At 30.7% G+C, this 18,221-nt stretch overlaps 1 pseudogene across 1 annotated transcript in view; it reads right to left on the reverse strand.

Moving 5' to 3' along the window:
- Window positions 1-18,221, reverse strand: part of LOC143229803 (spectrin beta chain-like) — a 103,197-nt pseudogene that overhangs the window by 25,014 nt on the left and 59,962 nt on the right. The window contains exons 28-36 of the transcript XR_013016078.1: window positions 15,095-15,225; window positions 12,682-12,868; window positions 11,701-11,901; window positions 11,028-11,236; window positions 6,554-6,758; window positions 5,191-5,454; window positions 4,247-4,357; window positions 3,665-3,909; window positions 1,933-2,071 (exon numbers count right to left, since the gene is read on the reverse strand). The product of XR_013016078.1 is annotated as a spectrin beta chain-like (transcript). The remainder of the gene's footprint in view (window positions 1-1,932; window positions 2,072-3,664; window positions 3,910-4,246; window positions 4,358-5,190; window positions 5,455-6,553; window positions 6,759-11,027; window positions 11,237-11,700; window positions 11,902-12,681; window positions 12,869-15,094; window positions 15,226-18,221) is intronic.

Below are 18,221 nucleotides of genomic sequence, written 5' to 3' on the forward strand. Positions count from 1 at the left end.
CTGTTAATTGATATATGTATTCAATTAATTAGCAAATATTGCAGTGAAATTCAAATTTCTAAAGGTAGAGAAAATACAGAATGCTGTTAAACTTAAATAAAGGAATTTTGAGGTTGCTTCTCAGTTACAAACATTATTGTTCATTTTGTAAGCAGTAACACCTAAAATAAAAAAAAAAAAATGATAAATGAACTTAAAAACACACAAACATTGAACTTACAAGTCTATTCAAAGAACCAATAAGGCAAAAGACACGAAAGTAAAACCCACCTTAAGGAACATGAGAATAAAAAATTAACAATTACAAATTACATATGACTAGTAATAAAGAAAGAGCAACTTATAAACAAACTAATGTAAACAGCAAAATAAGTTTAAATAATGAACCAACACACCCACAGGATTGGCTGAAGTGACAGTTACTCAAACAGTAACTACTAACAAAGTAATAATCAAACTCAAAATATGAATTTTGAGTAATGTAACTTAGATAGTAAAATAATTAGAAAAACCTATCTTACTATAAACTGAGCAGAGGACACACAAAAAAACAAAAAACCCTAAAGTATCATGAGGAAATTAGGTCAATTAAAACAAGCTCACATAAAAACTCACAAAACATGGGTGTACTTACTAGAAGTGAAGGATGCATGCTGAAAACTTACCACAGATCTTCTGGAAAAGAACAATACCAAACCTAAAAGATTAGATGGAGGAAGGGGGGGGTTAACAGGTAGAAGGTGCCATACAAATAAATTTCCACTCATTAGTTTTATCCTTCCTCAAAAAAATAACATGAAAGGAAAAAATGTAAGACATGAATTTTCCTTTGTAAACCCTTTACTTTTTCAGCATATATCATCAATCCTGAAATCAAACAGGGGACTTGTGTCAAAACCACTGTTGACTGTTGCAGAAATTTCATCATCTGTAATAAACATGTAACTTATACAAACCCATTAATATTTGGATAGCAGAAATCAAACACAAGAACACAAAACTTCAAGTTGAAACTCATGTAAAGTTTGTGATCAAGCACAATCAAATTTTTGTAGTCACATGGAGAAGTTAAAACACACGTACACATGCTATAAATGCCAACTGACACAGCAAAAACTATTCTAAAATAGTAGAGGGAGCCAGTTGCACTAACATAAATGGCACAGTATAATCAGTAGAGGGTAGTCACATGATTAGCATGTTCAGAAACAGAACAAAAATGATGGGGTATAAAGACTGATGAATTGTAGTGAAATATTTTTAAGCAATGCTTGAAGAGTACGTCAGGATTGAGAGCATACTGCGAGACCATTTTGTATTTAGAGATATAAATAACTCATCACAAACCTTCAGCTAAACAGGTTACTTAGCATCATGAAAATGATGTTCAAACAATGTAGCATCTGGTATTTATTTAAATGATGTTAGATCAAAATGAAAAATTAAACATCTTGGCTATTTAAAAACAAATATTTCACAATATTACAAACAATATTTCCAAAATCATTAAAAAAACACCACCTGAACTGAGCCAACAAGAAACATTTACCAAAATATTTCCGAGTTGTTGTGAAATGTTAATGTGTACCAATTAAGAAAAAAAAATTCTTTATCCTTAATACCTATTAGTGTTTGTTTTTAACTCAAAACTTTCTTCTTGATAGATAAACAGATATTCTCTTTCAAATAATAGACAAACAGATGTTTAGGCAACTTAATCACACATTACTAAAACTCCTAACTTTAAAAAATACTATAGCACATCCAACGTAATTCATCTGTCATGGAACTGATCTCTACATGAGATGTTTAACATAAAAATTAATGAAATATCAAAACACTGTATAATAAAATATTTTTTCTTGAGTAAGTACAAATTTTAATAACAATGAATAAAAGGTCAAATTTTGATTTAATTCAAATGCAACATACTTCACTTGATGCATAGTGGCCTCTAGCTAGTAGTTCTTTTCCAAGGTTTATACAATCAGATAAGATGTCTTCTCTGGCATCTATCTCAGCCTTAAGACTTTGATGGTTATTCATCAACAATTCAACCCCTGAAACATCCCTATAATAAAAGTTACAGAATTACTATATAATCATAGCACAAAGTTTACAATTAGAAAGTAGGATAACACAAAACTCAATCTTGAATGCCAATGAAAAATAAACAGAATCACATTTCTCAAATAGTTTTTATCAATATATAAATAGCACAGTGTAATAATATAAATAAATGGAAATAACAAGACAATAATGCTCATACCAGCAGATAAAATGTTAGCACTCTCAACAGATCAACTAGGTAAGAATATTACTACAATTTTCATGAACATAGATAAACTGGGTTCTTTTCTTGTTGGTACCAAAATTAACATTTAATATCTATTAACTGATGTTTTTCTTAAAGTACTCTGGCAACCTAAAAACATATAAACTTTCTTAATAGAAGAAAAGAATCACAAAGATTGCTTGCCTGTTTAAAAGTTTATGCAAAAATACTACACACAAACCCCATATAAGACATTGAAAATCATCCTATAACATCCAACACCCTTTGTGCGTAACCTTGTTTATTTTAACCAAAGTAACCATGAAAATATACATACTATAGCTTTGAATTTACCAAGTGTATTTTCATACAATGTGACAAACATTTAGTAAAACAATACAAGTCTCTTGTACACAAAAATTAGGTTTTTCAATACAGTATTTTTTTAATGAAGATTTCTCTATGGATTTACTAAGCCTCTACCAAGCCAGTCTGAGTGCAACATGATTTTCATGCTCAGAATAAAAGTACATTTGATCTTATACAGTTTTCACATTTCATTTGCATAACTTCTATAATCTCCTAAACCAATATTAAAAGTGTTTTCAGTGAAACCTAATATATTTGCATGTTTTAGGCAGTAAAATTATAAAAATTGATAAAAATTCTACTGGTTAAATATTAAATGTTAGAATTTTATGGCCTATACACATTTAGATACACTTCTATCTAGAATGACAATTGAAAAGGCTGAATTAAACATATGTGGCAATAATCAGGGATTGGACAAAACGTAGCTTGGTATGATATAATATTCTGGATATCTAGTTCATGATAACCAGCCATATTGATATTTTTCATATTGGATAGTAAATCTGACAACATGCATCCGAAATCCACCGCAGACACAAGATACCCCTTCATTATAGCATAGTACTAAAACTAGTTCCTTCATCAACTGATTTTGAAAACTAATAAGAATTTACACAGGAATGTACAATTCTGCACAAGTGAGCAGGCTGTGTCACTTGATCAAGCTTGCCTTTGCTGGTACTACCATTACTACTTGTGACATCCAGTGGCAGCACAACTGAAACACATTTTACAATACATAATGAATATCTGTATTACAAATGACTAGCATTAGCAGGGAATATGTTAATTCTGCAATTAATATAACTAATTACTCCTAGGTTCTCCTGTGTACAAGTAAAATGAGTGATTTCATTCACTTTATCCTTGTAAGCTTTTCATAGATAGTGTTTTAAAATATTAAAAAATAAAATAACTTAATATGATGCAATATGTATATCCTACCAAGTAGTAAATGATATAAAGACTTCAATGCCCATTAATATAAAACACATAGAAAACATCAGTTTTAATAACCTTGGTTTTTCAGTTGTGTTCATCTGTCTCATGATATCTTCCATCCACAGCATCAAGTCTCTCACCATATTAAGAAAATGGAAGAGGTCACCAGTGTCTGCTAACTTCACACGTTTATTTTGACACATTGTAAGTAATTTTTGCCAAGCATTAACAACCTCAGATTCCCGCCCAACAATCTCTTGAGCTTTTTCTCCAGCATATGATGTTTGTAAATTCTCAGATTCATCCTTGATCTGTTTTACCTATAATTATTGAATAAAAAATAATTTTTGTAACTTTCATGATTCACTTTTAACCATTAGAAGTAATAATTTAATTGCATTCATTTACATTCCACAGAAGAAATACCCATTTCAGACATTATTTACATTACTTTTAATGGTAATGATATTTTAACTTTATCTGTAACCCTCATTACATGTGCAATAAATCTTCATCAGTACAACTCTATCAGCTTTTTATTACAATCAGACACCTATTGTAAATTGCAAAGAAAATGTTTTATTAGACTTTGTTTAAACACTTTAATGATATTTTGAAACTAGTTGAGAACTAACAATGAGTGAAAAATTTACTTACTGCTATTTCAATAGTCTGTAGGTCATGTTCAAAGCTTGCATGTTTTCTTTGCAGATTGGACACGCTAACAGCATCACGTCCAAATTCATCAGAAATAGCATTTTGTTTTTCCTTGAAGAAATTGGAAAATTCTTAAGCTTAAAATCTGTCGGCTATCTTTGTTTTTATTTTTATTATCACTCTAAGTAACTAACCTTTTAGTTAATGAGATATGATAAATGTGTCAACTAAACTAAAGTAAACTAAGATATGGTTAAACCTAAAATCAGATTTATGTATTAAAGCTGAATATATTTTGTTTATTATGCTCATGGTACATGAAGTTTAACTGTGAAAAAGACAAATTACAATTCTAGTTTAAAAAAAAATTTTTTTAAATAAGTTTCACATGTAAAGATACAGCACTACTCAAACTGCTACAGCATTTTATATCTTATTACCTTGTTTTAATATGTGGGTTTCTTTTATACTAAAGTATTTACAATGAATTGTAAATACAATATTATCACAAAAATAACTTATACATGTGTATAAAAGTATTTTATTGGTAAATTTTACTTTTATATTAACACAAAGTTTGCGTGCCAAGAAATGATAAATGATGCTGGAAAATATACACACAACAACATATTAACAGTGTAAGTAAAATAATCTTAATACAACTTCTGGGAATACTAATTACCTTCACAGACCCATCATAGTCAGATAAAATACAACCACTTCTACATGAAATTAAATAAGATAATAAGTGAATGAAACACCACTCACACTAACTTAATATAGAATTTCAAGGTAAAAATGTTGCTATTTTTTAAAACTTTTTACAAATAATGTGATGTCATTGGTGTGAAATTTTGTTGACATAAAAGAAAACAAGGAAATTTCTTTTTCTAAAGAAATGGATTCAATTCAAAACACATCAGTATAAAAATAAAGATCTTTACCACAATGCGACCATACACATCCTTGCAATCATGGAAGAATCTTTGTAGCTGCCATGAAGCTGCTAGCATCTGTGTCCTTGTGTCAATAAGTTCTAACAAGTCTGCCCAAGCCTCATTTAGATTGTCTTTCCACTCAGCAATAGTGGCACTGTCTGAATGACCCAAGTTAATCAGGTTGTCAGCACTTTGGTTGAATTCTGTTACTCGTTCATTTCCAATATGTTCAGTGTCTCGAGCAAATATTTTAAATCGTTCTCGAAGCATCTAAAGTTCAAGAACTTTCTTTAATTAATTTACTGAAGACCAATTACCTCTATAAAAATTCAGGTTTACAGTTAACAGTCAGTTAATGATCTGAAAAGTTAAAAGTAATGGCTGACCTGTTATCCTGTGTTCATAAACTCAAAATTATTATTAATGTAGGTCACTATTTATACAAGCAAAAGTCAAAAGCTAGGCATTATTTTCATGACTCAAAATAAAAACACAAATTTAACTTTAAAGAATTTTTGTTTTAATACTTCTAATCATTATATAAATAATAACTTCTGAAGGAATGTAATAAAATTGTTATATCCAACAACTGTGCTAAAGAAATCATGCTTGACAGTGACATTTATTTAGAGAATGATTTTCACTTAATGGTGACATAAAAATGTAACTAATTATTGGATTATAAACATTGCTGTTTTAAAACTAGAGCTGGTCAATTAGTGGAAAGTGATAAATAATCAGCTCATTAATCAATTATTCTTATGTAAAATTCATCCTGGCTGAATAACTGAAAATAATAACTGGAAACACTAATTTCATTTAGTTGACTATTTTCATGACATCTATCAATTTAATCATAATTTTGATTAATCAATTTGTCAAATAATTGATTAAGCTGAACAATCTCTAATTAATTGAAAATAGAGAAATCATTGTGGCAATAGTACGAGTAATTAAAAATACCAATTTCAATTAGTTGATTATTATCATGACATTGGTCAATTTCAACCTGATTTCAAATGATCAGTTATTCTGTGACACTAATCAATTATACTGATTGAGTTACACACCACCGAGCTCTAATTAAAACAAGTTCTGCTGACCAAACATGAATAACTTTAAGCCAACTAAATAAGGATATTGTTTTATTAATTTATGACACAAATAGATTCTATGGGAAAAAAAATAAAGGTATTTTTCTTTGCGAGATGTTAGTGATATAGATCTATTTACATTTAGACTACAAGTAATACATGTAAAACTTGGCTTTGAAATAATCTAAGCTGAAAAGCAAAAAGGTGGCTATTAAACTCCTAACAAAATTTCAAAATCGTTCTCTAGTTCCTAATATTCTGCAACTCTACCATACCGTAACATGATCGTAATCCTGTCCCAGTTCCTGAGACCCTGCCACAACTTCCTTCTCAGCTATCCACTGCATCAGATCATCCACTTCTCTGTTCAAAGAGAAGAGCTTAAGAGCTTCATCCAATTTACCACGTCTCTCAGAGGCAAGGTCTTTAAGTCCAGCATAAAGTTTGTCAATTTGAGATTGTCGAATTGCAAGTTGATCACTGAAGGAATATGAACACAGAGTATCAAAGGTTTCAAATAAGATATTATTTATATTCTTGGTACTTAAGTGTTCCACAGATTAACTGAAGTATTAAATTAAATGTGAATGAACATACATCAGTATACTAAACAGATCTATTAAAATTTTTTCTCTCTATCCCTACACACAGCAATGTTTACTATTAATTCCAAATTTAATAGTGTATTTTCACAAAATTTGGTAGACTTTTAATAAATGTTACAAATATATTGTACAAAAAAACTACGTCAAAATTCTTTATATGTATTTTTCACTAAAGATTTTTCTGTGAATTACTGAGTTAGTCTGGGTACAAGGTGTTTTGTTTTTTTCATTTTAAAAATAAAAATTTTCCATCCTACAATTTCCATATTTCATTTTCACAACCTCTAAACTTCCTGAATGAATGACTGAAGTATGTTTTTCAGTAAAAACTACATTTTATTTGTTATTTTCTCTACTTTAACATTCACTGAAGCAAAAGTAGCAAATTAGGGTAAAATTAAAAGTTGAAAAAATATAAAATCACTATATTAATCCTTTTCTTTCTAGAATAAACTCTGAATGTAACTTTGTATAACAAAATCATGGTACATGCTTTACATTCTGAAAAATACTTCTATGCAAATTTAGAACATTGAACATCAAATTAATTAAGGTTATGCTATTAACTAAAACACTTATATAATTACTGGTTATCAAAACATGCAAAACAATTGCAAAAACTTTGAAAGGATAATGTTCCTTTCCATATTCTGACTAATGCATATGTAATATTGAGAAAGTTTGCTTCCTAGCTCTGAAACTTAAAAATTATGTCACCAAATTTAGGTTTAAAACACAGTAGTGGATAATTTCATCTGAACACTCAGAGCCTGGTCTATTTCATGAAATAACCTTATTCTTTTGGCAAGCACAACTATGGCATTTCATTCAAGAGATAAAAAAATAGTAAAATTAAACTAGGTCAAAATAAAATAGCAGCAGCAGAAAATAACCATGAAGGTACAAAATCAACCATCTGCACTGTGCCCGCCAAGGGTATTGTAGCCTAGTTTTTAGCAAATAAACCTTCAAGCTCACTGCTGAACCGATGAGGTGGAGGTGGCACATAAATGTTTTGGTCAATGAAGTTAATGTACAAGACAGCATTTCTAGTACTAAATTATGTTTAACTTTTATTTGTAATAATTTTCTCAGATGCCATATATTTTCTATTCATAGACAGTGAAAAATAAATCTAGCTGCCTTTGTTTTTCAGTCACTTAAAGAATGTTTATAAAAATACTAGAACTATTATTCTCAAACTTTCTATCCCCCATGAGACGTATACTAAAATTGTTTTTCAAATGTAATTCAGAACACACACAACACATACAATTGGACCTACGAAAAATAAATCAATACCTCATTTTAAATAACTGTTAATATTTCATTCAAATAGTTTCATACAGCAACATTTTAAAAAATTCACAATCCAAAGAAAATATTAAGATAAAAATAATACAAACTTTGATAAAATTCACAGTGCATGATTACAAATATAATATTCACTGTTATTAACCACAGTTACCAGATCTTCTATAGCTTGCAGGCAAAGAGATGAAGGGTGAACCTGCCTGAGATGAGAATAGAAGAAAGCACCCATATGTACTAAAATATGTGTAGGTATGATAAAGGACTTAGAAAATGAGACAATTAAACCCAACCAAGCAGCTTCTTGCAGAAGAAGTGAGGAATAAGAGAAAAGCATATACCAAGAATGAGCATGTAGAAGCCATTCAACCATGCAGAAATGAAAATACAGTCACAGTCTGTGAAAGTGGCAAATGAAGATCCTCATAAATCAATTGAAGACATAATGAGTTGAAGAGCACATAATAAGATTTGGTCCCAATGGATGAAAACAAAGAAAAATATCTGAAGGCTTGGGTATATGGGATATACAGGAAGGAGTCAAACATGGCATACTTAGTTATCCATTGACCAGTTTAAAATGACCAATGGAGAGAAAGAATTTCTCCAGTTGGAACTATGGAATGACAACACAATGGTTTAGAGATGATAACCAGTCACTAAATTCAGAACCACTTGGAAATCACGAGGATATGAGATTAAAACACCCATATAAATTGCATTTTCTCTTTGTATGAAGTGTTTGATCAAAATATTAGAGAACAAATCAATTCCATGTCTTGCTGAAAATAAATATGGCGAATAAAGAAAAGGAAATGGGGACAAGAGAGGGGAGGAAAGAAATGGAGAGAAACCATGAATGAAAAAACCCTATGTTAGTAGAAAACAGAGAGCAAAAGCTGGTGAAGTGGGCAGTAGAATAGTCACTGATGAGATAAGCAAAAACCCAATGTCAAATAATAAGACAAAGAAGAGCAAAAACTGGAAAATATAGTAGGAAAGAAAGGTAGGGGTAGAATGACCCTGCCAAGAAGAAAGAAAAAGTCAAAATGTAGCATTGAGAAAAAGAAACTTGGGAAGGTAATGAGGGCTGATGCTTGGCTACTTCCACCCAGGTGTATAATGAAACAAGCATTACCAAAGTCTTCCAGGTAGAGAAAAGGAGCCTAATAAATATCAGGAAGATATGAAATAAAGCATGTATTCAGTAGTGAGGAGCACATCTCAACCCAAGAAGTCTAGGCAGCAGAAACATCAAGTACAAAAAACAGATGGGGAACATGCTAAAATGGTAGAAGACAACTCCCCAGAAAGCTTTAGCAAAGTGCAGTTAAATCCCTCAAACAATTTCACATGCAAAAAGAGTTTACAAAGACTGAAAACTGAAAAAGGGAAAGGAAGAATGGATGGTGTTCAGGAGAAAATAGTCAAGAATAGGAGAGAAACAAAGCATGTGTGTAGGAGTATAAAACTGGGAACAAAATCAGTATGACACTAATATTAGGTAAGGAAGGAAGGAAAATATAATTTGAAAAACTGGTTTCTTGGAGAAAAAAGTGGAAAGAATGAAAAGACAAATGTCAAAGAGAAAAAAGAGGAATATACTAGAGAAATCACTTCCAGATACAGATCAGAAGATTGAAAACTTCCCTCAACTAATAAGGAAGTACTCAAAGAAAACCCAAGTAGAGGGATAGTCAGGTAAATTTGTTGTTCTCCAGGCCATTTACAAACTGAGAAGAAAGGATGTTGATCAAAGGGAAAGGGTTGGAGGAGATTATCTATGTAAAAAATGGCTGGTATGGGTAGAGAAAGCACTATGTAGCAGAGTGAACACCATTTCGACCTTCTTTGATCATCGTCAGGTTCACAACCTGAACAATGTGAACCTGATTATGACTGAAGAAGGTCAAAACATTGTTCGCTCCTCTACATAAAAACTTTTCAACCCAAACGAGCCATTTTTACATGTATTTTTCTCTACAATTTGGTTTTCAACATCACTGAAGTTATTTCAAGTGCAAGTGTCATGGGAAGTTAATGCACATGGAGGTTGTGCTGCCTTCATACTAGTAGAGGGCTACTGTCATATGTCTTCAGAAACAAGGGCAGTTCATATTAAATGTGAATTTTAAATTAGATTTAGCTAATGGCTAGTAACATGCAAAGCTCACAGACAAATGCACAAAGGATGTAATTATTCTGTTACACAACCAGAAATGTTATCAATAATAAATACATTTGATATTTTAATTTTACTTAGAGAATGAAACAATAATAGTTGCTTAAGCCTAATCAAATTACATGTTTGACAAACAAAACCCAAAACTACTATTTTTATGCAAATGATTCAAAAATGAATGTTTAAAAAGTATTTAAGAACTTCAAATATTACTTAATTACTACAAAAGAGCAAAATTTAAAATATATACACACACACACATTTGAATATATAATCACTCAATCAATACAAAAATTAATAATGACCAATACTTGCAAGTTCCAACTGAAAGACAGGTTCAATTTGATTTCAAACATAACTTCTGTATTCTTAACCAAGAAATTCAATATTACAAATATTATAACCACTTTTATAACACACAGAAATATGATTTTATTTGTAGGCATTTGTATGAAAAAAAAAACCAGATTTATACATGAAATATTAGGATAAAACACAACTCTGGGTTTTCAAAAAAATGAATTTGTGAAATCAAGTTCCATCATTTATTTAATATTGCATTTTTTTAAAAAGACAAAAATATATGATAATATACATTTCTGTTGATTATTTTGTAAGGATAACAGGAGTTCTAAAATAATTTTTGATTACCTATCTGGGTGACTCTCTGCAATAAGCTGTTTTGCAACATCTCCTAACTGTTTGACTGTAACTGCATAATCCTCAACAGCATTTTCCAGGGTTTCATGTTTTTTCATCAAGTTCTGAGCACTAATTTCATCTTTACCACGATCATCTACCATCATGTACAACTCCTGTTCACTCATCCAGACTTCTGCTTCAGATGCATCAAAATAATACTGCAAACATACCAGAACAATTTTTATACTTGGCAACAATTAACTTACTGACACTTCCACTCACTTTACAAAATTTACAGGAAAAAGAAATTAATATAATTCAATTAACAAAATATTTAGTTAAACATGTCTCAAAACATGTTAACATTTAAAAGTGTTACTAAAGCATATACCAAAAGATAAATTTTTGATACACCTTAGAACTACACAGAACTAGTAAAATCAGATGGACCATTAGCCTTAGGCAAAAAAAGAAACAGAAATAACTACAGACAGCCTGAAAATTCAGCATAAACATGCTTAAAACCAAGGGAATAAATAGAAAAACTAAAAATAGCAAATACATTCAAAATACTGTTAATTATAGCAAATAAAGATATCACACAACTAATAATTTGGAATATACTCTTTCCACAATCTGTAATTTACAGTTATTTCTAATGCTATAAAACATACACATGTACCTGATGTGCTTTTTCAGATTCTTCAAGTTTTTTTCTACGAATATCCATAGCATTAATTAGTTGTTGCCATAGATCAAGAAGTTCTTCAATAAGTTTCTTAAATTCTTCAGCATCTTCATGGCCTTCTTCAATTAACTTTTGCCCATTTCCACAAACATTCATAATTCTTGGCTCATGGTTATCTATTTCTGTACGAAGAGACTAGAAAACAAATGAAAGTACAAAGTATTTACCTGTTTCAAATTGAATAAAAAGAACATAAATGTTTTAAGAATTTCCATATAAAATAATTGACTAACAATCATACATCTATGTATGAATTGGTACAATGATAAGAAAGTTTTGATCACGATATATACTTAATTATAATTACAGCAAATTACTCATCATCTATCTGCACAGATATTTCCTTATTAATAAATCCATGAAAAGATTATCTCTAAATAAAGTTACTCACTGAAAATTACATCAAATTACCATATTGTATAACAAGTATGTAGAATCAGTTGTGTACATATAAAGGAGCCCATACAATTACACAAAACTCTAAGAAAGAATAACAAACAGAAAAAGTTCAGCTGACAACATACAAAGTAAATGAAAAAAATTTAAAAATCAAATACTAATTATCCAACAAAAAATTCTATTTCATATCATATTCATAATACAGAATAAGCATTTGCATAGTTTTATCGAACATTTCCCTTACTTTATTCCTCATAAATATACTAGTACTTAGTTTTAAACATAAAATGTTATATTAAGAATTACGATGATGAAAAAACAATACAAAAAATGTTATTTCATCTTTTGTTTTAAACAGCAAGATATAACTGTAGAATTAAACAAAAGAAAACAAATTTACACCATTTTGTTTTCCTCTGATGCCCGTAAAGTTCAGTAATGGTTCCTAAAGTTTGAGTTATAAAATTACAATTCATAAACAGCAGTGAAACATAATTACTCATGTTTTTATCTTACCTGGTACTTCTTTTTTAACATTTGCACACTAAAGAGAGTGTTTCCATACTCAGCTGAGAGAGCCAATGGGATCTTCTCCATTACCCACAATTTCTCATCCTCCACATCCCTACGAAACTGGTAGGCTTCCTTCTTCTTCAGAAGCTGAGATTTCCTTTCTTGTAGAGGAGCTTCAAGCCGTTTAAATCTATCATCGTACAACCATATTTTAAATATCATTTGAAAGGTAGGTTTATATATTTTCAGCACTATTCTTCTTAAAGAGATTAGTTTTAAAATGGATTTTACAAATTCTTGAACATTTACCAACCTAACTTGATATATGCAATTACTACAAATAATAAAAAATTCTACATATTTCATTGACTTGTCTAGTTCAATTAAATTTAGATTAAACAATACCAATTTCTCTTTACATGATGTGAGGTTAAATCACTATGTACTCATGCTGTGAGTTTGCTTAAGCAAAAAAAAATGTACAAAACAATTTTGATATCCCTTTCAGTATTACATCTATTTTGTCTTCCCCTGAAGGTAAAATCATAAAGAACTCATTTGAACTTGTACATCAGAATTTAATTTTTTTTATATACTACTAATATTAAGTTGTTTCTGTTAAGCTGTTTTATTTAATTGAATTTGAAGTGAAATTCAATAAAACAAGTACAAAATATATTTTAGACTGTAAATCAGCTCTTTCTAAAGTTAAAACTTTTTCTTTCAACATCTTAAAGTTATTCCTTGCACTTCAGAGATTTTTCTACCATCTATGATCAGCATTTAAACATTTTGTAGTTTTTTAGTTTTTTTTAAGTAATAATAAATATGAAAAACAAGAAAAAGTATTTAATTTTTTCTGATGCCAACTGCCTATGACATTTAACCCTACTTATTTTTATATTAGTGGTAGCAATGAACTAAATAATTTAATTAAATAATGCAACAAAGAACATACAACAACAACATGCAAAAAGTACACAACTCTCCCTAATTCTCAAAATATTTCCAACATTCTGATTATGCAACAAAAGCCATTGCAAATTCACTGAAGTTAGTCATCAACTTTCCCATGGAAATGAAACTTGTATTAACAGAAAACTTGACAATTCTCCATTTAGAAAAGGAGATAATATAATACATCATTTGACAGATGTAAGCCTCGGTTTTAAATTGAAGGTACATAATATAAAATTAAACATATGAGAGAACTATTCACAAATCCCCCCAAAAAAATGTGACAGGTGGGTGAGGCAAGACTTCCAATTTTCTAGTTGATGGATCTGTAACCAAGCATCATTTAAAACATGAAAATTATGGTTTGTCTGAGCAATGATGATTCTGTAGTGAGCAATTTACATTAAATTTCACATTTACTGGAGGATTGATGAATAAAGCAGAAGAGAGTATGTTCAGAAAAAATGTCACTTCTCATGCTAAGGGAAATTCAGGTGTTTTTTTTTTAAATATTGCATTATAAATTTAAGAACATTAAAACTATTGAAATGTGGAATATTAGTTACAATGATATGCTATACTAATTGGTATTGCATAAACAAAAAGTAATTAAACAACATTTTTAATGCAAGTCACTAAAGCCTGGTGACACACCATAAATAATGCTCAAGCAGGCAGAGTTAATATAAAAACTGAAATTTTAATACAAGATTATAGTTATATTACAGCACTGCCATGTTGTTACACGTCCTGAAAATTTTGCTTTTGAAAAAACTGCATGGCAGGTATGCAACTTAAATTTTTTACAGAACCAAAAAATATGTTGAATTGTTTAAATATTTATTTTAATCATTATATTGATTTATGACTCTAAGTGAATATGATTTTAGGAACAAAAGCTGATTACCAAGTGTTAGCCTTAAGAATTATTGATGGTGCAAATACAAGGTCTTTATAAGTATTTTAGGCCTTTCACATTGAAATCAAATATGTCTGTTACTCAAGGTTACACACCTTGAATATTTTTAAATTGAATGCTATTTACATTATTGGTATGACTATTTTATTCTCACACAAAATAAAATTATAGGAACAAAAATTCAAAGCTGGTAATGCATAAAACCTAAATAACTCAAAAATAAATATTTATTTTTCTGAAACTACATGCCATGTTAAGAATTTTATCTACTAGTTTCTGTTTTTGGAAGGAAATTTGGCAAGAGCTGTTAACCTACTTACAATATAAGTAGACTGTGGTTAATGTGATTTATTACTTTTCTTCTAATTACATAAACTAATTGTTCCTCTGACAAAAATAGATTATTGAAATAAAAGTTATTCATACTATTAAAACCACTTAGTTCTTTTGCAAAATCAAGTGCTGATACAGACACACGAATTCAAAAAAGTTCCTCACTATCACTTAAATAAATATGGACTCAACCCATTTCAATCTTACCTGTCTTCTACATAGACCTTCTTTTCCTGAATTTCACCACCTTTATCAGGATCCATTGTCACAAGAAACTCAGCTTGTTTTTGAAGTTCTGACACTTGTTTTGACTTTACTGCCATTTGAGTTTCTACCACCTATAACAAAAAAAAAAAATTACATCTTAAAAATAAGACAAGGTCAAACTTTATATCTGTTTGCCTTAGTACAAAGCTACACAAAATGGACTATATATATTCTGTCCCCCATGTTTAACCCTGTGTTTTAGTATTGTAGGCCCAAACAACTTATAGCTGACCCAACAGTGTATCATGCTCAAAGTATGTATGTATATCACCACATTAACATTTTCCTAATCTGAAATAGATTTCTGATACACACACACACACACACACACACACAAATGCTATTTTCTTCATGCATCTGCTCATGAGTAGAACAGTCTGACCAACAGAAGTAGTACACAACAAGGTTCATAGCTCCTGACATATAATTTGCAACAAGATTAATTTGATAGGAATAAGTCAAAAAAAGGAGGTCCAATGCTTGAGAGCAATGAGCCAAAGAATTGGTGTCCCACGATGGTTGATGTCATAAATGACCATGTAACTTGAAGTGGATCGTGACCAAGTGATCCATCTGAAGAGGCAGAAAATAGGAACATGCCGAACAAACATCAAAACGTTTAAGCACATTGATGTGGTGCAAGCTTTTAACCTATGTCAAATGTCATGTCATCATTCAGAGGTACATCCCAACCCAAGAGCAAAACAAAACACCAATAAAGAAATGGAGATCTCTTTAGGGTGTGGTAAGAAAATGCTGGATGAAGTAGAAATTGTGACATGTTCTTGAATGAGAGAGAGAAAAGGTAAACAATCAAGGACAATGGATGCCAAGAAGAAATTAATTGTTCTTGCAAGGCCCACTTGAAGAAACATGTGTACTCTTCCCCAAATGAATAAGGAACTTCTGAGAAGTCACATTCCCTAACAACAAAAGATTCTTTCATGTAAAATGATAGTAAGAAGCACAAGTCCTGGTGATAAAATATTCCATGGCTCACAGAAGGCTGAAACCAAATGAGAAAAAAGCTGAATAAAATTCCTAAATATACTAATATTGTGTGGGCATGAAAAAGAACTTAAACATAGCTTCAGCTCCTTATGTATTCAAATATCAAAAGGAACAACACTGAATTGGAAAACAATTCTAATAAAAAAAAAAAACTTGAGAATGGGGTAATTTGGATGTGTATGAAGAATTGGAATTCTGCAGATAAGTCGCAAGTATCATTGGAAATATATGGTATTATCAAATTGGAATAGTTGAACAAACAGAAATTGGTTGCAAGACAATAAGTCAATCATCAAACATTAGTCCTTGATTTTCAAAGGGCAAAAAAAAATGACAAACCACACGAAGGGACATGTTGGGCCAGTAGATCTGATAACTCATCCTTGAGAGGAAGGAGAAAAGAAAATGGGAAGAGGAGAAAGAATAAAAGTGGAGGGAGAGACTGTGAGAGAAAATGAAAAGCCCATCCACCAGTAAAAACTGAGATCAACAACTGACAAAGAGAGATATGGGTGCTCAATGAGTTTCACTCAACTGGATATTCACTGGAAAAATAAAGAGAGAGAGTAACAAAACTGCCAATGGGTAGTGGAAGGACCAGGAAAAGAGGAAAGTCTAGAAGCCAGAAGAAAAAGGGTAAATGTAGGCTGAACCAGTTGAAGATCAGGAGTTGAAAAGCAAAGTTGTGAAAGACAAAAAACATGGACTGCAGTTATATATCTTTAGCTCAGGTCTCCTACAAAACATGAAAATTACCAAAATCTTATGGGTGAGGAAAAGGAGCATGACAAAGACCACGTATACAAGACTGAAAATGGTGGACATTAAGGAAGTGTGCACCTAGACCCAGTGAGTTGCAATACTGGAGAAACCTAGTAAGGAGGGAAAGAGCAGAAGAACAGACACAGATGAAAGTGAAAGAGAGAGTAATAAACCTTTTCAGAGGAAACAGGGAAGTAGAGGGCAAAGCAGAAGGGTCTGTTCTTCAAGCATGCAAAAGAAATTTTAAAGACAGAGAATCTAGAAAAGAAAAGTAAGGATGATTTTAAGTTAGGACAAATGAGTAATAGACATGAAGGAAGACAAGGCAAGTGGGTACGAGTGTGGAAATATTCAAGAAAACAGTACAAACCCTAAATATCATGCAATGAAAGAAAGGTAAATCAAACCCAAAAACTGGGTTCATGAAGTAAAGAACGGGAAAAATTAAAGAACACTGGTCAAAAACAATAAAAAGAGCATACCTGAGGAAGCATATCCAGAAAGAGTTTGGAAGGTTGAGGGCATTTTTATATCAATAAAGGCTGTAAAATTTCCAACAGTTAATGAACCTCCCAAAGTCACAGTGGAAATATGGTCTGTGTGTGTAACCTTAGCACTCAAACAAAGCAGATAAAATTCAGTCACTTGAAAAATCCAAGAAAAGAATTAAAACTTTAAAACAAAAGCCAAAGAAAACAAAAATGAAAGTTTTATTAACAAATGCAAATTTAGCTCACATGACAAATTTGAACAAGCCTGTTTAATGCAATGCTGAAGACATGAAGTTGTCACAAGTGCAAGTGCACAGGGAAGGTAATGTGTATGAAAGTTGTGCTTCCCCTTCTACTAGTGGATAACCACTTGTCACCATGCACCTGTGCAGTTTGTGTTAAACACATGAACTTAGATAGAGTTCACTCATACCTACTGGCACACAAATCTCAGAGGCTGGCATACAAGGGTTTCAGAGGTAAATTACCTCCTCAGAAGTTACATTTTCATTCCAATGTTTTTTATTTTTCTGAAAAGTTTAAAAAATGTGGAATAAATAACAAAATATTTAATATCCATGAAAAATTCAGTTATATTCCACACTTTCAAAAATATTTCCTATATAATATTCTGACTTTAGTCAGCTGTAAGATAGAATGCTCTTATTATAATGCTATAATATTTAATGATTTCTCATTAACTATTCAAATATTTATGTTATTTAAAGAACTGAATCAAGCAATAAACTGAATACAGGTTTATCTCATGAGTATTTACACAACATTGTTGCAAAAGGAAAAAA

Source organism: Tachypleus tridentatus, chromosome 10 (assembly GCF_004210375.1).
Source record: "Tachypleus tridentatus isolate NWPU-2018 chromosome 10, ASM421037v1, whole genome shotgun sequence".
NCBI lineage: Eukaryota > Metazoa > Arthropoda > Merostomata > Xiphosura > Limulidae > Tachypleus > Tachypleus tridentatus.